The sequence below is a fragment of the Saccoglossus kowalevskii genome, chromosome 1 (genome assembly GCF_978046115.1).
Source record: "Saccoglossus kowalevskii chromosome 1, keSacKowa6.1, whole genome shotgun sequence".
Lineage (NCBI taxonomy): Eukaryota > Metazoa > Hemichordata > Enteropneusta > Harrimaniidae > Saccoglossus > Saccoglossus kowalevskii.
The window spans coordinates 12,623,456-12,646,670 of NC_140641.1; the positions used below are offsets into that span (position 1 = coordinate 12,623,456).

The 23,215-nt window shown below is 36.4% G+C and overlaps 2 long non-coding RNA genes across 2 annotated transcripts; both read left to right on the top strand.

Moving 5' to 3' along the window:
- The first annotated feature begins 831 nt into the window (after positions 1–831).
- On the top strand, positions 832–21,426 carry LOC146750369 (uncharacterized). The gene is made up of 3 exons (XR_014929710.1): positions 832–974; positions 2,042–2,122; positions 21,356–21,426. It is a non-coding gene; the product is annotated as an uncharacterized LOC146750369 (long non-coding RNA).
- On the top strand, positions 15,664–16,321 carry LOC146750370 (uncharacterized). The gene is made up of 2 exons (XR_014929704.1): positions 15,664–15,799; positions 16,078–16,321. It is a non-coding gene; the product is annotated as an uncharacterized LOC146750370 (long non-coding RNA).
- Positions 21,427–23,215: the final 1,789 nt, after the last annotated feature.

Here is a 23,215-nt window from a genome sequence, read left to right on the forward strand (position 1 = left end):
ATTTCCAAATCACCATTCACCATACAGTGATGGAAATCCAAAACTATAGTTCTTACGTATGGTGTTCATGAGTTCCTTTGTGCCACCATACAGAGTAGGATTTCCAAATATAACTCATCATACATGTATGCTAATTTACCAAGTTCAAAATTTTATATTTGATAATGGAAATCCAAACTAGTCCTGATTCACGGTGTTGATGAGCTCATTCGTGCCACCATCCTTATCTAATTTCAGTAACTTGAATACATGTAACTATTTCATACTGGCCCAATTTTTTTACCATTTACAGTCAGAATTTTTTTAATCATACTGTTGGTAATCCAACCTCATCAATCGGTATGTGGCGAGATAAACTAGGCCATATTTTATTTAGTAGCCATAACTGCCTGGATTTACAGGATTTTTTTTCCATACTCATCTGGATTTCTAGATTCTGTTTCTCCATATACAGTTGGAATTCCGGGATATTTCCCGACCATACAGTGCTGGAAATCCGACCTCATCAACAGGGGGGTGCAAAATCTTAGTTATTCTGCTGTGTGCGTTTCTTCGTAGACTAAGAACGTAAGCAGACAGAGAAAATCCGACCTCATCAACAGGGGGGGGGGGCACAATCTTAGTAATTCTGCTGTGTGCGTTTCTTCGTAGACTAAGAACGTAAGCAGACAGAGGAAATCCGACCTCATCAACAGGGGGTGCACAATCTTAGTTATTCTGCTGTGTGCGTTTCTTCGTAGACTAAGAACGTAAGCAGACAGAGATTACCCGAGTTCGGGTCATACAATGTCTTTTGATGATGTAATCGACTAAGCGTCCATTTCTACTGGGTTGGATACTTGCTTCAATATTGCTTCAATATAACGACTGACTGCAAGAAATCACATCGCGTCTTTCACGTAAGGAGATTACTACTGGCGACGACAGCCTGACATTAATTTTCGAACGCACTAAGTGGCGTAAAACATAGTGAGGTATGTAAGGGGGTTGGGCTGGGTACTTGCTTCGATATACCCTGTCTATAAAAACGACTGATTGCAAGAAATTACACCGCGTCTTTTTGGTAAAGGAGATTATTACTAGCGACGACAGCCTGACATTGATTTTCGAACCCAGTTGCGTTTAACTAAAGTAAGGTTTGTATGGGGTCTAAAAACCAACTGCGTCGCGATTGTGCGACTCACCGAATGTCGATTATTGTACTCTGTGGAGAGCTCATACTACTTTATTTAAGGTGTAAGGGTTTATTGCAAGCCTTATAGAACGATGTTACACAAAGTTCACCAAAGTGTCGTAGTCAGTTTCATACAAACAGAGGTTTTATTGGCGCTACTTCGTTACATGTTGGGGGGGGGCAAGGGTTATTTTCGTTCAACGTAATTGCAATATTTTTTGGTTCGTACAACGTAAATTGAAAAAATAAATTCCGTAATTCTGTAATCACAGGCTAGACGTACAGCGTAATCAATTTAATATTTTTTTCGTACACTGTAAAAATGTGTCATTTTCTCGGTACGTACAAGAATTTACATCGAAATAAAAGAATCGTAAAGAATAATCCAGGGAAATTACATTTTAAAAACTGTAAAACGACTACATGACACAATTCACAACAAAATGTCAAGACGTAAAAGGCCCTCTAACCGAATGAAGAGCATTACGAGGGTAGTATGCGCATGCGTCTCTACACACGCAGCAATTGAGAGCTCTTCGAACCATTCAATGTTCCATTTTTTAACACTGTAAACTGTAAAAACGTATTTTTTTCCTCCTTGTAAATTGTAAAAAGCCTTTTTTATTTCCCGTAAAACTGTACCAGCTACCCCCTTGCCTCCCCTCATGTTAAGTTTCGTTTGCTTTCATCTAGAATTCATGCTATGGTAACCACTGGTGTTTAAAAGACTACTGTATTTATAACGAACAAAACAAGTTACAAGATACGAACTTTATTTTTTTTATTGTTCCCGCTGTCCAAATTAATACAAATGATGTGTTGCCATTTTTGTTATTTATGCTATTATGATATTTTTGACATTTCTAGAAACGAAATAGAAACGTCAACAGTAATTGGTGTGACGGTGACGGTGTAACAGATGTTGTCGGTATTGCAAGTGTGAACGAAGTTAGTCATTTTTTTTTTCAAAGATACATTACGTAACTTTCACTATTTGTTTAATACTACATGTTTCTAATTTATGATTTATCGTAAACTAAAATTTGCTTAAAGCGGGAGTAGTCACCTGCGCATGCTCATATGGCCATAGCGTTCCATTGTTTACAAACAAGCGTCTACCCATGAACCTTTGCGTTTTTAGCGTGTGTCGTTATCGTCGCTTAGGAATCAATTACCGCGCATGCGCAGGTGACGACCCTCCCGCTTTAAAGTGAAAGTCAAGGCTAACAACATAATACTCCTCGATGGAAGAGCTCGGCAAATGTAAGGACATGCAATTTACAGTTTTTTATATCACTTCTCATTCTCTAGATATTCAATTTTTCATCAATTTATGTAGATCGCCATCTTGATTCTTCAGCAAAGGATTATGGGTAAAGTATGACATCATAGAGTCTGTTGTCAGAAATTGAGAAAATGATTTCATCTATAACTTCAAAAGTTGAACTTTAAATTGGCTGAAAGTTTAGAACAGGGTAGCATACATGTACTGGTGCCAAACATGCTTATAAAATAGTTGTCATGGAAACGGAACTGAAAATATTTATTTTTATGTTTTTCTACCAAATGCTCAAATTTCCTTATATTGTATACAATTTACCGTTGTGAGTAGGTTATATAGGTGATATATTACTTGTTGACCATAAAAAGTGGACAAAAAAGTGTCATTCTATATTTCATAACGAAATTAACGATTTTTATTTTTTTAACGTTTTTGGCAATATCTTCACTTTATGTGTATTTGTAACATTCTAATTTACATTACTATAATCATATACAAGAGTTATATGCATAACGAAAATTTGAACTAATTCGCATCAGTATTCCCCATGTTATAGATGAAATCATTTTCTCAATTTCTGACAACAGACTCTGTGATGTCATACTTTACCCATGATCCTTTGCTTGAGAATCAAGATGGCTGACTACATAATACTGATGAAATGTTGAATATCTAGAGAATGAAAAGTGATATAAAAAACTGTAAATTGCATTCTCCTACATTTGTGGAGCTTTTTCTTTGGGGGTCAATGTGTTGTTTGGCTTGGCTTCCCCTTTAAGTATCACACACACAAAAGCATTCGTTCGATGCAAAATGAAAACGTTTAAAAAGCATGTGCGTGCAGCGAGTGTTATGGTAACTATAAATAACGGACAAGGGTTTTAAATAGGAGGAACACTTTTAAAAGCAATCACATTACGTATTAATGATGTTATTTTTCTGTCGATTTAATTTTTACAAAATGTACATATGACATTGTATGAACATTTGTATTATAATTTATTAACATTTATACAAAATTTGTAAGTTTTTCTTACTACAATACAGTTACGTATCGAGATTTATTACGAGATGCATAATTCGTATTCAGTTAATTATTACAAATATCACAACCGTTATTACAATTTGCGTCTGCAAAGCCGTGAACATTGTACATGTGACGGCGATGGTATTTCGGAACACACTTCCGGCCGATTTTCACACAGAAAATATTAGGCTTGCAATGAGACTGTAGCAGTACTTTTTACCTCTTGTACAGAATTAGCTTTGGTTTACTTGGTCTTAACTTTGACGCCAGGAAGTATCTGTACACCGTACACTGGACGCATATCTTCTACAATTGTGCGTATTTCTGAAAATATGCAGGGATTAATTAATTTCCAGTTACAATTTCCAGTTTCAATGCAATTCCACTTTTTGGTTAGTAAAACTCATTTTCAAGCTTAGTTAAAAATCAAAACTGGCTTAATTTATGCGCTGCAAACATGCGGCGCGGCCAAGGAGGCCAGAACACATTTTCGCCACAGAGGAATTTAGTATATAATTTAACGTCTTTTCAAAGAAATCACAGAATTCATAAAATGTCCTATGCCACACTAAACAGGTGTTCTGTTGTGAGTGTATGATCATTTTCTTATTTTATGTTTTATGATGGGCATTAGGCAGTACAATGTTTAGCTCTGAGTTCATAGCTCTTTTTGTGCCGGTATTCGGTCTTTGGGGTGATATTTTAGTCATTTTTGTTCATAAAATTTCTATTTTCGGATATTATCGACACACAACTTGCATTCTTGTATCGCAAATAATGCCAGAAAGCAGCCATTCTCTTTAGTTCGAACGATGAAAATATAATATTACGTTATAATAGAAATTCGATGGGTACTCCGTAAAGTGAGAATGGTAACTGATAGTAACATTGGTCTTCTATAGAATGATGCGTGTAACTTCCGTTTTGTGAGTCGTGGGTGCATATTTTATAATCTGTATTTTTTATTCTTTGGTGGCAGCTACAATCATTGCAGTTTGTAATCGACTCAGTTGTAATCCTCCGATTCCGTAAAAGGATTAAAATAGTACTAACAATTATTCCCTAATAATATATGTTATGTTGTCCCTGGTGTTAAGCTCAGAAATCTAAATATTTAATCTATGCAGTGTCGATTAATTTCACGCGATTCATAAGAAATCTGCTGTGATAAAAATAAAATCATTATCGCTACCAAATTATAACAATTGTATCAATTCGATAGATATAAATTCAAGTTGTGAAGATGAAGTTCTTAATTTTGTTGGTAGAGATGCTGGTTCGTGGGCACTCAGAGTGAATTTTTTTTTGCTTTTTCTTACCTAGACAGTCTTGGCTAGATAGTGTTAAAATTGCGGAGCATTGTCATTGTTGGAATATACTAAAAATCAATTTTAAAATATAGGGAACCGAGGCACGCGTATGTAATTAAAAGTCCCGAAAGTTTTTTTGCCTTTTCTCTTTGGTTGACAAGTCACTGTTGATGTTATATGCAAATGATTGCTGGCCTCAGTTACGGAGCAGCCGGTGTGCGACTTCCTGTCCTGGCTCTCTGTTTACTTACCTCAAGCACGATCAACTAGCAAACTACAAAAACAGACAAGACGTAGACGCTTCCAAGCATGCAAGCGGAATGAAACAAAACATACACTTGTAACTGATAAGTAAACTTTTTCACCCTTAAATAAATTGATTTTTCATTTATTTTCATGTAGGAGGTTGCGTCGATAGGGCGATTTAATTTTCGCGCAAAACAAGGCCACAATTTCTTTTGTTTTCTTGGTACATAGATTTCAAGCTTTTTCGCACTGTGGGCGAAACTAAAAAAAAAATTCCACACATTTTTACTCCAATGGCATTTTAACACTGAAGTAAATTGACAAACAACACAGCTGTTGCTGTCATCGATAAGTGTCAAAATACACAAACATAAAATGCTCGGTTAATTAAAAATAAAAAAATACCCTGGAAATTACAAAAAATCGGCAATGAGATGTTGTTTTTAAACGCCGCGGAAAAATTATGCACTCTTTGATGCCATCTTGGTTACCTTAATCGGAAACCCCTTTGTCAGCTAGCATGCATCTGTAGCGATGTCTACGTTGTAAGGAACTCCATGAATGAGGTATTTCCAGAGGTCAGGGTTTGTTTAATTTGCATCGACCTGTCTCGTCTGTAGTTGAATGAAACCTGCCTCGATTTACAATACTTCCCCTTCCAATGTGACTTCATTTCGAATTTGTTTCACCGACGTTTGGGTGATTGAGTAGTAAAAACTGCGAATAGCCATTGTGTACTAAAATATATAACTGTATGAATATCTCATCGGCTTTACGTAATCCACTGTGTCCCTCCCTCAGTGGAATTGATAACACGACGCCATGACAGTTTTCACGAAAGATTGAGACCTCGCGGACGGTCAGTTTCCCTCGAATTGTAAATATTTTTATTAGAAAGCCAATTAGAAATATAGTCTCCCAATTTGCATCTCTACCTTAATCTCCCCTTTGTTACAAAATACTCTATTATATTTTGATATGTAATACAATGAATTTAAGATTATATTTATAAACCGCTTTCTCCATGCACATTTTGTGATTCTGTTTTGGTAACTCGTACATATATGCTCTGTGATATCACGCACACCTTAATTATGTTTGATTGAAATAGTGCACCTAATTTGAATAATAATTTAATTTCAGCTTTTTCACCGATATCTCAATAACTAATCATCTCATTCCAATAAAACCTGGTACATAGCTTCCGATGACAATACATATACTTGAATATTTTGGGACTAAAATCGGTGGATACTGATTACCTAAATTCGCATAACCGATTTTCCAATGATATCTAAAATACTTTTTAATAAGACCTGGTACATACTTGTAAGTGTTAAAGACTACAATAGTATACAATATATGTATTTTATAATTTTTTTATTAATTGTATAATGGCCTCCGGCCCATTACAATCATACAAATTAATTATTGACAAGAAATAAATTTATGTTACAAAATATGTATAAAAATATAGATGAAGAGGGCGTCAATAGATAATATAAGCACTAATATAATAATGTGATGGGGATATTAATATTTATATACATACAAGCTTATTAGGTTATTCTCATTTGATCTTTGATTAAAAAACACTTATAAATAAATAGAGCTAACGAGTTAATGATTTGGCTTTTAGAGGAACTTAATAGTTGTACTAGAGTATTCAAATTTGGGGGTTGTGTCTCATTTGGGAGATACATTTTTCTGATTGTGTCCCATTCAGTGCATTTTAGTAAAAAATGATATTCATCATCAATTTTTTGCAGGCACAAATGACAAATACGGCCCTCCCTAGGAATATTATTATGTCAGCCTCTTTCTATTTCTAAGGAATGCTCTGCGCAATGTTAATTGTGGCAATTACATAGTTTTCAATCCCAAATTTTGTTTTGTATTGCCTATAATACTGCGTATACACCAATCTGTAATTCCAATATCTTTGACCCGTTCACAAAATTTGTACAAGAACATATCAGAGTCCCCCACCCCTTGATTAAACCAGACATAACCAAATCCATATTTAAATATTTTTTTTTATTTCTGTGACCCATGACCTTTGTCCTTTTTCGTCCAGTAAAAGTAGCATCCAATAAGTTTTGTTGGGGGTAAACTTTTTTCATCCATGCTAGTAATTTTTAACCAATATTTCATACATCTTTTAACATGGTAACAAAATAAGGGCATCCTCTCACAATCCCCTAATATTGTACAAGTTGGAACATTTTTACCTACGTATCTATGTATCTAGTATTCAAAGGCTTGATGTTATCATTATAATTGTTTCAAAAGTGACATTACGATTACGTTAGCATTTTCATTTCAATTGGTTCAGGTAGTCCTAGGACTGACATACAACCCGTGAGCTAGTACAATATCCATTCAGAGAGAAATCACATCGCGTTGGCACTCCTATTTACTGACTGACGGCAGGGTTATACAAATGATGGCTTCGCCGCGGCGTTAAACATGTTTTGTATAGTTCAGCGTGGTACCAGTTATGGTACAACTGCAGCTGTGGGTCCATATCTCTTCTTTCGCCGGTCTTTAGTGATGGTATTTTAGTCATTTGTGAGACTTTTGTTGTCTTTACATTTGCTATTTTCAGACATTAGGATTTTTGTCGACACAAAAGAGTCATGGTCCAAAAGACTTGCGAAACACAAAGGTGCGACGCCAAATGGGGTTGCAAATAAAAGTCGATATATTTAAAGTACGCTTAGTGAGAATAAGGGTTAAGAAAAGGACCAGGAACAAAAATCCGTGACATACGGCAAATAACACACACCAAACTTGAAGAAAATTCGACGAGCTAGCATTTAGAATCAAAATAATTCATGAAACAAAACAACTAACAACCATAAAAACGCCATTGAAGATATTTTTGTTATACTGCTGTGTGTGTTTGTTCATAGAATAAGAACATACGCAGAGGTTACCTGAGGGCAAATTATGCAATTCCGTTTAACGATGTCATCGGCCACTCGTTTACTTTCTAAAACTGACCCCAGTGAGACGACGTCATAACTACAACTTTAAAAAGTTGGGTTAGGTGCCTGCTTCAATATAATCACGACTGACTGCAAAAAATCACACCGCGTCTTTCACGTAAGGAGATTATTACTGGCGACGACAGCCTGACATTGATTTTCGAACGCACTAAGTAGCGTACAACATAGTGAGGGTCACGGTATGTAAGGGTGTTGGGCTGGGTACTTGTTTCGATATACCCTGTTACCCTGTCTGTAAAAACGACTAAAAACGACTGATTGCAAGAAATTACACCCCGTCTTTTAGGTAAGGAGATTATTACTGGCTACGACAACCAGACAATGATTTTCGAACCAGTTGCGTACAACTAATGTCAGATTTGTATGAGGTCTGCGACGGGTTCGTGCGACTCGCCAAATATCGATTATTGCACTCCCCATTGCACGATTTCCATTGGTTGGTTGGTCGAAAAGCGTGATCGATGCCCATATTACATATGATCGTTCAGGGTAATTTCTGAATTACCAGTATCATAATGTTGAGTGTTAGTACATCGAGTATTACTGCACAGCAGTAATTTTGCAGTATTGACAAATTATCTGTGGTTATTTGATATCTCCATGCACTTCTCGGAGTTGATAATACTTGTCTGTGATGATGCAAGGAAAACTGAACTTTAATCTGATAACAAATGGTGTTTTTGATCTTATAGATGTATTGAATTTGGGACTGCAGCCACTTGTTCAATGAGGAGTACTGTATGTATGTGATATGACAGTGAAATACTTGTTCTATTTTTGTCCGGTTTAGGTATATCATATAAATTTCGTATCCATGATACATAAGTTCTGTTAAGAAGTATTTTTCAAATTAATTAATTATACATGTGTAACACTAAGACAAAGACTTATGTTACCTATAATTGGTGTGAATATGGAATACATTTCATCATAAAATATTCTTAATATACTTTTCAGATTTTTCTCCAATAAATGCAATCATTGTTGTTTTATAAAATAAAAAATATCTAGGAGATGAAAATTCCAACAGTCAGTGAAGGAGCAATGAGGTTAAAGTCAATAGATGTTCAGCGCACACACGAAGTACTTTTACGACCAATCAAGTACTTGCATATTTCCATTAGAAACTCGTAGCACATTTAATTATATTGTTACACGAGCAAGGATTTCTTTAAATTGAATAAAAAAACTTAAACTCTTCATCTTACTATGAACTAATCCAAACTGATTTATTGTCCTGCAACATTGCGACTATACAAAGAAAGATGTATATTGTTCGTAGGAATCTTATTTGCTGTCGCTTCAACTGTCTGGGGTTGATGATGGAGTCATTGGACCTTCCGACCCTCCTTCAAAATATTGTCACATTTTACAGAAAATATTTAAGGGGATTAGTAGTAAAAGTAGAACTTGGATATACAGAAAATAATGAATGGCCTGAACAACAATGGTCAAATGACAAAAACACGTTTATCCCCGGGGCGGAGCTACGTCATAAAACGTTCCACGTTGCTAAGACGCGCACCACTGTACCATGTGTTTCCCTGATGTGTTTCTATGGGCTCTGCGCGATCTGCTGTGGAACGCCGGTCGAAGAGCCGGTGAAACTAGCTAAATTATATAGGTAAATGCTGGATATGCAGGAGTAATCTTGTTACACTGTTCAGGGGAGTCTCAACAACAATCCCAAAGTATAGATTTCTGAAAGTTTTCGGCCTTTGTTTTCACCGTGATGGTTCCCAGGTGGTGAAAATGCCCGGATGTCCGCCCTGAGAATTCAAAATAACGATTTAATACACTGTGAAGGTTTCACTAGCTGGTTATATATATATATATATATATATATATATATATATATAACATGACATGTCTTAAATGTAAGTTCTATTGGGTTATTAAAAAAAAACATTGAAAAAAGGCACTTATGGTTGACTTTGTATTATATTTAAGGTATAGACGCAAGTTCGTGAGCACTTTTTCTCATCCAGACAGTCTTGGGTAGATAGTGTTAAAATTTCAGAGCATTGTCAATGCTGGAACATACTCAAAAATCGATTTTAAAATATAGGGAACAGAGGCACGCGAATGTGATTAATAGTTCCGAAAGTTTGTTTACGTTGCTCTTTGATTGACAAGTCAATGTTGATGTTTTTTGCAAATTAGTTGCTGGCCTAAGTCACGGTGCGGCGATGTGCAACTTCCTGTCCGCGACCCTGTTTAACATACAACAGTCGTCTAACTTCGCACGGTCCATTTCACCGAGATCGTGAAAAACTGCGTCATACATTTTTTTAAAAGTTTGAGGAAAGGTAAATTTAGATGCAACCCACCCAATGGCGATCGCAATGTTTATATACTGTATGAATATTTCATCGGCTTTACGTAATCCATTGTGCCCCTCCCTAAGTGGAAATTATAACACGACGCTATGAGTAACAGAATTTGTCAAATTTCGTCATAAATGTGTGAAGTCTGGGAAATTATATGATTTATATGTAATCGGGCGACATTTTGTAAAAGCCCAGTGTCCCATAAGCACTCATAACTGGTTTGGACAAAGTATTTTGTATTTCAAGGTATGATTTTCGACAGCTAAAAAAATGTGTGCATATTTTGTTTCCTCCCTTGTCATATATATAGTGCAGGCTGATCGGCCGGAAAACACTATTAGTGATTTTCGGGGTTTCGGAGCGTTGATACTTCAATTTAATGAAGTATGCTTGCTTTATATTACCAAACTGTATTAATTATATAATTTCCTGTACCGAGGCATAGACGTCCATGTATTGACACGAATAGATCGTCAGGCCCCTGTGGGCATGACGAATTCCAAAATAACATACACACGATAAAAGCAAAAAATTGCGGTGTCTGCTGTGAGCCTCGCTTTCACATTACCTCGAGACTCCCTAGGTCAACTGATTTCAATATCAAAGCCGAGTAGCTGACGTTCGGGTCTTGAAGTTGTTTACGGGTGGCCCATCGAAAAATAATATTCCCTCCAGTCGCTGTCTGTTTCGGGTCGATTTCTCGCTATCCGCAATAGACTCTATATATGGAGTTATAACAACATTACGAAGGCTGAATGCTACTTTAAAGCGCGGTGGTCGTCGCGCAGCGCGTGTTCGAATTTCATGTAAATAAACAATGTATTTTACACGCGTTGTATACGTCGCTATGAGTCCCATATCGAACAGGACGCGGCGCGACGACTGTATTACATTTATAGAGGATATTAAATGAGTGACCATGTATGCGTACATATGCGTACATTACAATGACATCTGAAGAACCGCTATCCAGATTTCAATGAAACTTGTTATGTAGATCTCCAGTCATGGGGAATCACGCCGCTTTAGCACTTCATTTACTGACTGGAGACAGGGTTATACAAATAATGACTTCGCGTTTTGTACACAGAGTATAGTCCAGCGTGGTACCTGTTACGCATCTTCGCCGTCCAAGGAACATTTGTTTCGGGTCAACCCTTCAAAAAACCCTTAGCAGATTCAACCACTACAGTGTGTATTTAATGGGCGCCCTTAACGACAAGGAGGGGAGAAGCGACTAAAATAAACAGACAATCATCTATTTTGTATCAAAATACAGTAGAGCGTTTTTTTTTATATGGCAACCCAAGCAGACAGGATAAAAAGCCTAACCGATGCTATTGAGGCATTACCATCTGAACAAAGATGTGTTTGCTGCAACGAGGACAGGGAGTGGCAACTCACAAAAATTGTGCAACAGTTCAACTCTTGAATGATCAGTCGAGTGGAGTTTCTGAGATTGACAGTTCATTACTTTGTTAAAACATGGTCGACATAAATATTTGTCACTTTGCTGACGAAGTATGCCACAAACAGCCTGCAACGTTGGCAAATATATTGTGGAAAACTGGGTGAAATAATGCAGCGTCGGTTTTTGAGGTTCGGCAAACAACCTAAACACACGCTACACGCACGGTTACTAGAAGAATTTTGAAGTAAACGTGCCACACATCCATTGCCGACATTTTTTTCTTTAGCTTACCACGTAATGTTACACAGCGTCTGATTGGGCGCCTTTCCAACGGGCACATCCAATCAAACTTGGCCATTTGTTTAACATAAAATACGCGTTTAACCAGGCTATCCCGCACGGGTTGGTGGAGTCGGAAATGAGTCAGCACCAACAAACCGTGCGATTCGGACGATGCCATTTGCGATACAAAGTCCGTTGCCATGTAATAATTTCTAAAAATAAACAGTCACCTGCGTTTTGTACGAGTGTATCAAAAGTGACTGCTTTCTGTGAGTGGGTCTGTCAAGGAAGAGTTTTCACGCTGAGTGGCTCAATAACGCTCTGAAATGTTTGATTGTCTACCTTGGATAAAATAAGATCTAAGTGAATTTATCTAATACCTAAAACAGCGTCCGGATTACTTTCGGAAATTCCGTCGCGTTTCGGAAAGTTTTAATTTTCAAAACTTTTGAATATTTATTTGTGCTTTTAGGTTAGTGAGAAGGTTATAATAATTCTTCATTTCACTTTAACACTGTTTTTACACCCCTCAGACCCCTTTAAAAAGTCACTTCTGGCCATTATAATGGCCACTATTTTCTTAATGGCCAGAGTATTGACCAGAATTTTTTAAGTGGCCAAAATATTTACCAGTGTTTTTAAAATGGCGGTTTTAATGACCCATGTTTTTTATACTGGTCAGAATAATTACAATTGCTTTTTAAATGATGGAGTTGATGAACATTTTTTTTTTGATGGGCAGTATAATGGTCATTTTATTTTTCATTACATACATAAAATGACCAGTATTTTTGTTCATGTCTCTAAATATAATGGCCCAGAAAACAGCCTGCTACCTCGAGTGAGCTCAATATACGTGTGGGAATTTATTTTTCCCAAGTTTTACTGAAGCTTGCAAGTACACTTAAATGAAATTTCGCGAATATTGCCTCGATCCCCAGTGAAATTTCATAGTAACGCTGATGCCAGTGACTGCTGGTGGACTGCATAACCTGCGGAGTATTTAGATGGTGTTGAATCATAGGACGATTGCAGTACTGCAACTGGCACATCAAGGTATGAATTTGTAATTATTTTACAATGACTTCAATACAATATTAGATACTTTTGTTGTTTATGTAGCAGGATAGTCTTTTGGGGCTTTCGTTTTTGTTTAGTCATGGCACACTGTGTAAGTAATGCTTCATTATTATTCATAATTGTCAAACAACAAGCTCAAGTAGGTGTTAATGAGAATTAGCTCCTATGTTTGTTAATACAAGAAAAGTATAAACAAAGGTTATTTCCAACTCCTGAAATCTGCAAAAAAACATCAACGTAAATTTGTTTCCATTCATGGCAATGTTTTCAAATTATTTTAATAAAATAATTTAACTGACTGCAAAATGTTTTTTTTTTAAATTTTCGAAGACTATGTATATTGTTTTTTTTTTCTCTTCAGACAATACCAGCAATAGTATACTGTACACTGGGAAATCTAATTTAGTAATCATGTATTAACTATACATGTATATATTATGCCCATAACATAAAATACCATACAGAATCCCTTTTTCCTGTAAACTAGTATAGATGATATATGCCTACAGTGTGCAACAGTTCATTTTTCTTTGCGCACAAAAGAAAAAAGTAAACCTCATAATCAAAATAACTTTTAATTTAGCATGGATTTAAACTAAATTTCAATTGAATCTAATATTCTTTGCTCATCTTTGAGCCCAATTTGATTTGAATGAGTTGTAGAGATCAATATAAAAGGGAAGTGAACCTGAATGGATGCACCTAAAGTAGGAATAAACAGAAGACACTTATTCGTAGTATTCACGTAGAGCTCTTTAGCAAAGGCTAAGAGGTCCAATACATTACCCTGTGCTAAAAAAATGTGCATGAATACAGGCTAAGAAATACTAGGTACAGAGTAAATCTGGTCAGTCCAAAGCCTTAGCACAGGCAAAACAAAACATGCATGAACGCTTAGCTCGGCTAAAAAAACCATTGTATTTAACGTTCATTTAGGAGATTTACTACTATATTCATAACTTTTTATTTTGGTGTGCCATTTCCTGCATGACAATCAACGCTAACACATATAGAGAGATTGACTCAAGAAAAAATGTACCGATGATGAGACTGTGCTACTTCCTGTTATTCTGCAATTTGCACTTTCTGAATTTGCTTTGGTATTGTTTTATAACTGTAGAACTAACTTTCCTAGTTACTCTTACTGAGCACTCATAGTTAAAATTTCTGAAGATTTTGCCTATTCTTAATAAGTTTGGGCATTCCTTACCCCGTGCTAACCATTGTTTCCTTCTGTGCATGAACTCAAACATATGAGATTAGCTTAAATCTTAGCCCGTACTTTGTGTAGCATGAACACTACTATTGAAGATACAGGGGGCAAATGGGCGAGACTTAAACAAAATATAATGAAGGTGTAATATTCAGTCAGTAAATGTCCTGGGCGTTTCTGGGTCAGCCAAATTGATCATGGGTACTCTGGCTCAACTGGGACAAAAAAATATTTAGTCTATACATGTATAACATTACTTAAATCATAGACCTTAGAGAACAGGGACATACTACTGTGGCTACCCCTTTCATGTAACCTTAGTTATAATCCTCTACCCAAATTAACACCTTAGAGAAACTGATAATAAAGCTATGTCAACACCACTGTTACATCTTTTTCTATTTCATAAGCCAAACATGGCTGCCAGGGTGTAGCTACACAAAATGAGACAATTTTGTGGTTGGAATATAATCAGAAAAATTAAATTTGATCAAAACTTGAATAGCCAAGTCCATTATATTGATGCGAGTGAAACTAAAAATTAACAATTTTTATTCCACTATGAAATCAGGAAAGGGAAACAAAAATGGTAAGTTTTCTCTGCAAGGAAACAAAACTGCCTAAAAGTAAACAATGACCAAGAAAATTTGTGTCATTATAACAAGTGGATTTTTCATCATATTTAGAACAGATATAGCATAGTGCACTTGTTATACACTGACTAATGGGAATACTAGTAAAAACTGTTTCAGATGTATAAATCTTCTAGGTACATGTATATGTATTAATGAGATTATACAGGAGGTTATAACCCACATTGCACATTGTCTCAGACAGAAGTTGCATGACCCTGTTTTCTAAGGTCATGCTTAAATCATAACCATCCGAATACCATTATTTCACTTTTCAAACTAAACTGTTTTTATATTTTTAATAGCATTTTTTTGATTTTGAAAAAAAATATAGAAACAATATTACACTTAACATAATTACTCTATTAGCAGCACATGCGCTTAGGTAAATTACAGGGATCTTCAACGGTCGAAATATGTAATATTTTCATGATTTAGTATCCACAAATGTAATTTTAGAGCAAATATGGTATTGTATTGGATCATAATTATAATACATTTATTTATTTTGTGAAAGTACCTGGGGATCGATGAAGTTGTACATGCATGGTGGCATTCCCATTGTGGAGGGACTCTATAATTTTGTATGTACACAACTTCCTACTTTGAAAGACAAAATCATGCAGCTGCATTGTTACATAACATTCTTTTGTCTCTTGTAGGAAGTTAAATCCCCCTATTGTTCTCAGAAATTAGGTTCCCAAGTACAGCTATGTACTGTCCACAGAGGGACTGTGTACTGTCCTAGTCTCTCAAGAGATGAACTGTGTGTATATATGGCACAACCCCTTAATATATTCGGTTAGGAAACAATTTGATGTTATTCTGTTTTATTTGATATTTATATTTTTTCAATCAGAATGTACCGGGTATCATCTTTTTGGAAGTATATCTGAGTTGCATAGGGGAAAAATTGACATATCACAAGATGTCATTTTATCCACATTGTTATTTGTGAGGACAGAAATATGCCAGAATACACAGACACCACACATTTTTGTTTCCAAAATTGATTACAAAGTGTCTTAATTAAAAACTGGTCATTGTGAGCTAATAGCAATCTGAATTATTTTTTGCAGATAATGACAATTTAAAAAAAGGAAATACTATATAAATGGAACGTAAGAAGTTGAAGAACCAGAATTTATGGACGTGACGTTAAGGGGAAAAAAAGTTTAACCAGTATTGATGGATGCAATGGTTTAGCATTTGCATGTTTATCAGTTTTACATTTGCACACAGATTTTGAAAGTTCCAAGTGTGTAGAGTTACTGTACATTCCTTTTTTTATGTTTTCCCTCAAATAAAAGTGACATCTTTCAACTGGTATTTCATGATTTTCAGCTATCTTATATAGTTCTTCTTGCTGACCCTTTTGTACACACCCACACTCACTCCACAATCTTTCATCTTCTTAATAATAATTAACAGGAAAATATTATTGAAAAAATCCTGTAGAGATCAAAAACATGAACAAATTTGACACGCCTACATCTTTGAGAAAAAATATTTTACACTAGAAAAAGAATAGCACAAAAACAAAGAGGAGAAAAAACATTTTGCACAGCCCCCTCCTTAAGCTAATCGCCTCTCAAGAAAACTTGATGAATATCTGGAGGAGTATGACATTGCAAACCTAAAATATTATTATCCACTAAAACAGTCTGTATGGCTGTGCACTACATCATGATTTTTCAAAAACAAAACAAAACATGGCATACTTTTAATATTGCTTACATATTCTTGTTTTGTCTAATGTTTTCATTAATTATCCAATTTCTGTACTTTATGTGTTTGTACACTGAGCTGAATAATTAAGATGATGTTTTGAAGCACAGCGATAGAGGGACTGTGTTTGAAGCAATGTTTTAACCCCCCCTCCCCCATATGACTTTTTTACTTTGCAAAGCTGTACCTCCCAGATCTTTAGTTGTTTATGCATAGATGGTCTTTGGTTATAAATTATTTACTTTCCAGTCATTTTTGAAGTGTAAACCTTTGTCATACTTTCTGCTGTGTTGACTTCCTGTCACTATGCTTTTGTTTCCCTTTGATTAGCTAAACATATGAACGCTTGTTGAAAATCACACTTGGAAGTAAGAGTTTCTAATGGAATAGCAAGCAATCTAATCTATTCCTGAAATTGTTAAATTATATATAGTGTTATTTGGAAATGTCAAAATAAACTTCTAGGAATCTGTTATTCAGTTCAAAAAATAAACTGGTTGCATGCAGAATCTCAGAGAAACAATTGCATGTATATGCAAGAATGGACGGATGTTGCAGCAGCAGAAGTTTGGGCCTGGACATTCCAGTCGCATTTTTAAAATGATTTTAAATAATGTACGTATTCTTAAACTGTTACATGAGAGGGGCCAGAGCATGAAATAATATTTTAGTTTTGGAAACTATGCAAAGATGTGTGTTCAGTAATTCAATACCTTTGATGAGCCATTATTAAATTAGCATACTAAGGGTTAGATTTGAATAGATTCCTAGTAAGATTGGTGCATTCTTAATTCAAAAAAACTTAAAAAGTTTTAATACTACTAAATTATACATATGTTTGATATAATTTATTGTAAAACATTAATGTTGTTGTGAAAATAGTTTCATACAAAACGGTGAAAATTTGCCAAAATCCTTATATGTGTTGCCAGTGATATGCTAGTTTCCATTGTTATTTAAATGTACTCATCAGGGAGGTAATCCATTACAAAACATCACTAATCCACAGTAATTTTTAAACTCATAGTTGCTGTCGACATAGGAAGTAAAGTAAGCAAATAACACCGAATAAACGGCAAGGTAAAGACTATGTCTAATTATAGTAAATACGTACTGCGTGCGTGACTCGAACCGGCGCTCGCGTACGGCACCTAATCGCCTAGCTTCACGCCACTACACGTCTTCCCCTCGGCCACCGGGCATCCCCAAAAAAGGAAGCTTAATAACCGAGCTTATTACGTGCAGAGAACGTGAAACCCGTCCACGCGATACGCGCCACACAGCATGGCCAGAATGCGGCAAAGGCCTTCAGATCTGGCTGTAGTAGGATGGTGAAAGTAATGGTACAGCATTTTAACAGTGAATAAGTACTGAGAAATAATTTTTAAACTCATAGTTGCTGTCGACATAGGAAGTAAAGTAAGCAAATAACACCGAATAAACGGCAAGGTAAAGACTATGTCTAATTATAGTAAATACGTACTGCGTGCGTGACTCGAACCGGCGCTCGCGTACGGCACCTAATCGCCTAGCTTCACGCCACTACACGTCTTCCCCTCGGCCACCGGGCATCCCCAAAAAAGGAAGCTTAATAACCGAGCTTATTACGTGCAGAGAACGTGAAACCCGTCCACGCGATACGCGCCACACAGCATGGCCAGAATGCGGCAAAGGCCTTCAGATCTGGCTGTAGTAGGAAGACGTGTAGTGGCGTGAAGCTAGGCGATTAGGTGCCGTACGCGAGCGCCGGTTCGAGTCACGCACGCAGTACGTATTTACTATATTTAGACATAGTCTTTACCTTGCCGTTTATTCGGTGTTATTTGCTTACTAATCCACAGTAGTCTGGTTTCAGGCTACACCAAGTCATAGTCATAAGAGGGACTTTGACCAAGTACAGGCTAAGATATAAGTGAATCCCAAATGTTTGCATATCAGCTATACCCAATTGTGTTCACTCACAGGAGGGCCCAACAGTTATAGCACAGGCCACAGTGTTGAGGGTCTCTGCACTGGCTAAGAACACCCAAACTTGTTTCCCAAGGGAGGCAGCAATTATGAACAAACAATTAAACAGCAATGGTACAGTGCCATAACTACACTGTTAACCGAAATAAACCAACCACAAATTATCGAAACAACCACCATATATTTCTCTCCCTTAATATTTTTTTTCATTCCTTTTCCATGTTTTATTGATTTATAATGCTTATTTTTTTTATTAATATCATCACCAGTTTTTTCAATTGTTTTTTTTAAAACCATTGTGGTGCTTCCGATACTAGTTTGCTGATAGTTGTTAGAAGGGAATTTTTGTGATGTTGATTGGTACACTCAAAAGCAATATCACATGTGCAATTTACGTTACACCCCAAAACGGGATGCGTGCGCATGCGAAACACCATATCTTCGACTTCTGGGGAAGTCGTCTACTAGTATCCATGGAACTATAATGTAGTATCCCACCAGTCATTAATTACTCCGTACACGCTTCCACACTGATTGGGTCGCTGTAGTAGAGCATACAACAACGCCAATTTGGTTCCCTGTCTACGACATGCACTAATAAAACTCTGCATTCTGTAACGCCGTTATATACTGTTCCTGTGCATCCAAATAAGTCGGTCTGTCTACGCTCGTGTTCCAGTGCACTTCGCTTCATAAATTAGAATGAAACATGTCAGCAGCAGAAATTTTGCGTTCGTAAACAGCGCCCCTTAGCCCCCGTGCTAAGGACTGGCCCTCCCAATGCATGGATGCAATTGGGTCTAGTCAAAATGCAAACATCAGCTAAAATCTTAGCCAGTACTTCATGTAGCATGAACACTATTATTGTCCAGCATTATAATACCGTGAACAAAAAAACATACCATTCACTGCTAAGTCAGCTAGCGCTACACACATGGAGCTCTATGCTAGACCCCCTCCCCCATATAACTTACTGAACCACCCAACCCAGTTTTGTACACATGCAGTAGTCGTGGAATATTTTTCACAGATAATTTTCATATCACATTAAACCATTCATAATAGAGAAAATAGCAAAATATAAAAATAAAGCAGAGCATCATGGGTATTTTTTAGTTGACTGTGTCTTAGCCACTTTAAAATCACCTTCCATCAACCCTTCAACATAAACTTCTACAGTTTATAACACATGTTATGAAAAGTTTCAATTTAAAATGTTATAGTTTGGGTGTATTTGAAGACTAAACTTTAGTTTTTTGTCATTACTAGTATTAAAATGGGAATTTTGTTTATGTTTGAGCTTAACCCCACTCATAAAGACAGGCTCTTTTTTCGGATTAATAACTCGCTGTTTATGTGACTTTTTGGAGTAACCAGCTGTTTATGTGACTTTTTTTGGTGGAAAGTCAGTTGCTGAGTATTTTGGGGGTTGCACACTTTTCAAAGGTTCAGTAGTGAATGTCTTGTTTGTTTGTTTGTTCAAGGTATTAAAATGCTGGATATTGCCTTTATAAGAACAGGATGTAGTACAGAGTCTCATTGTCAGTCCATTTTTATCTCAAGAATAATGTCACAGAATGTGCTTGTATTGATTGTCAAGTTTAGTATAGTTATGAATAAGAATAGTTATGAATATAATAGTTAAATTTTCAAATGGACATCAAGTACAATGGTATTTTGGGTGATTAGCCTGGGCTCAATGTTTGCACACACTTCGTTAGCGCCCGTGATAAGGGTCTAGGCCGAATTTTGAAAACGGGTCATCTTCTATGTTCAATAATAACCTATTGCATTATACTATATATTATTAAGTCAACAGTATCAAGTGCATGATTTGTTGTGATTTTAAAAACAAATTAACCCAAAACGTCATATTTTTTCAAGATATATAATTCCATATTTCAAATTTTTCAAAATCTTGTATTTTACGTTTACCTACAATTGTACTGGCTTAAAATTGAAGCAAACTGAAGCGAGTGAGGAAAAAGAGAAGAGCTGTCAATCCCCATGTGCCATTACCGGGTATATCTGTGACATGAAAAAAAAAATGACCATTTTATTCATGTAATGAAAAATAAAATGATCATTATAATACCCATTAAAAAATAGATTGTCACCCACTCCATCATTAAATAAAAAATTATTATTATTCTGACCAGTGTAAAAATAGTGGTCATTATAACTACCAGTTTGAAAATACTGGCCAATATTTTGACCATTAAAAAATTTCTGGTTGGTATTCTGGCCATTAAAAAAAAAGTGGCCATTACAATGGCCAGAAGTGACTTTTCAAAGGGGTCTGAGGGGTGAAAAAAACAGAGTTAAAGTGAAATGAAAAATTATTATAACCTCCTCACTAGCCTAAAAGTATGAATAAATATTCAAAAGTTGTGAAAATTAAATCTTTCCGAAACGCGACGGAATTTCCGAAAGTTATCCGGACGCTATTCTAAGTGGTTCGCTCTTTTAGTAAATGCATTGTTCGATTTTATGCAGAAACCTGCCATCTTCGCTGGGTGTACAGCGACCCACTATTATAATACGGAAGTTGCTGGCTGTTCAACTTGAATTCGATTTAGGGGATATTTGCATCTGGTTGCAATATCTGATTCGCTGTGTTAATAAACTATTAAAGACTCTGTCTCTTTGATTGCCTTCTAGTTGATGCAAGGTTATAACTTTCCAAGAGAAAGAAAGCAAGTTGAGAACAGAGCAGAACAGCGTAGCCATGCTGGTAAGTACATCGTAAAATACAACACGCGTCGTATGTTGATTTAACACAATGGCACAGACTTGGGTGGCCCACTTCAAGCTTCACGTTCTCGAAGAGAAACATAGTACTAAAATCAACAAAATTTTATCTCATATTTTGTCATTCCTAATTACCGACGTACATTGCTCACATGATGACCAATTAAATGCGAGTAGTAGTAAAGTACTAGTAATTGTTTCATTGGACCGACCTATAAGAACGTTGAAATGGGTCGAACAGACGTATTATTACTATGTTTTCCGGCAATCATGATCATTGTGGCTTCCTCCTTCTTTCAGCGAATGTGGTATATTAGTTTTTACAGTCAAACAGTCAATTCGTCGATCAGGATACATTTGCATTCCCATGAGGCTCAAACGTTTTTATCTTTTTTGTTTATATGTTTCTACACAATGTGTGCATTTGAGATATTTGAAGAACGTTTTAGTCTATGTGTGGTTTTACTTGGGTTTCTCTTTCCCTTTTCAGTTAATAAATAAAGTGAACAAATAACGTTAGAGCCGTCATATCTGAAATATAATGTTGTAATGTAGCCCAAAGGGGAATTTCGGGGATTACTCGCTTCTGCAGTGTAGGGATACCATAAGACCTTATAACGGAACACTGAAGTCATTCACACACCCATGTAGTCAGACACAGTCAGTTTCTGGAGTTGAGCTTCGATGTTCTTTAATATTAAGACACGTGAGACACCCCTTGCTACGTTATCATAACAATCCGTCAAGACCTGCACCTGGTATGACGTCCCAACCTCCCACCTTATTCCCTTCCCCCCCCCCTCCCCATTTAAGCGTGGGCGAGAAGTCAGTTCGCGCCTGCTGGCACATGAATTCACACTACGTGGACAAATTGTAATGCAGGAACAAAGAAATTTGAGTCGGCGTGGGTTCCCGCCTGCTTCCGTTTTCGCAGTGTGGTGTTAAAATGCCAGCATGATGCAAATGTCATGAATTTGTTTTTGCGTATCTGTTTTAATCGACTTAATTAGCTGATTATTAGCTAATTGCTGTGTTATGTCTGTCATCGTTTAGGCCTATTTGAAGTTTTGGACGGAACTTGGCTCAGTGATTTGGAACTAATTACGAGATAACCGTCGCTATTCTGACTATTGATTCTGACAGTTGGTATTCGTAGTTATTAATGTAGTGAACGATTAATCAAAAGATATGACGTATTCAGTACTTAGTGTGATTGGCTTTATGATTGAAGGTTACGTCCTAGAGTCTTTTTTCTGCTTTGTAATTGGTTAGAGTTTTGAAAATGAATAAAGAGAGTTTTGAGTTGGTCTTGGGGAGCACAGCACGATAGACGCAGTCGAGTGCAGTCCTGGAGAGCCTTGGGGCGAGTGTTGACGCAGTCTAAGAGAGTCTTGGGTCAGCCTTGCGATAGTCTTGGGGATTTTTCCCCAGGGCGCTGTGTCTTATAGAGTGCTCGATTGACCAACTAAGATGAGAGCTAAAACGTATTTCGTTGTGTGTGTCTTATTTGACTGTAAAGTTAAAGTGACTTTCCCGATCCCGTACCTCAAGGGGACGAGATATAGAGACGAGACGAGTTTACCCCCTGACACGTGTGGAGAACCCCGAGAGACGAATTTACCCCTTGATACAAACATGATATCGGTATTTTTTCCTGTGGTTCGACCCGGAACCACTAAGCAGCGGATGTCTCACAAAGAGGGTTAAAATATACATCAAGCGAATTAAGACGTAATATAAAAGTAAAAAGGTAATATGAACTGAAAAAAT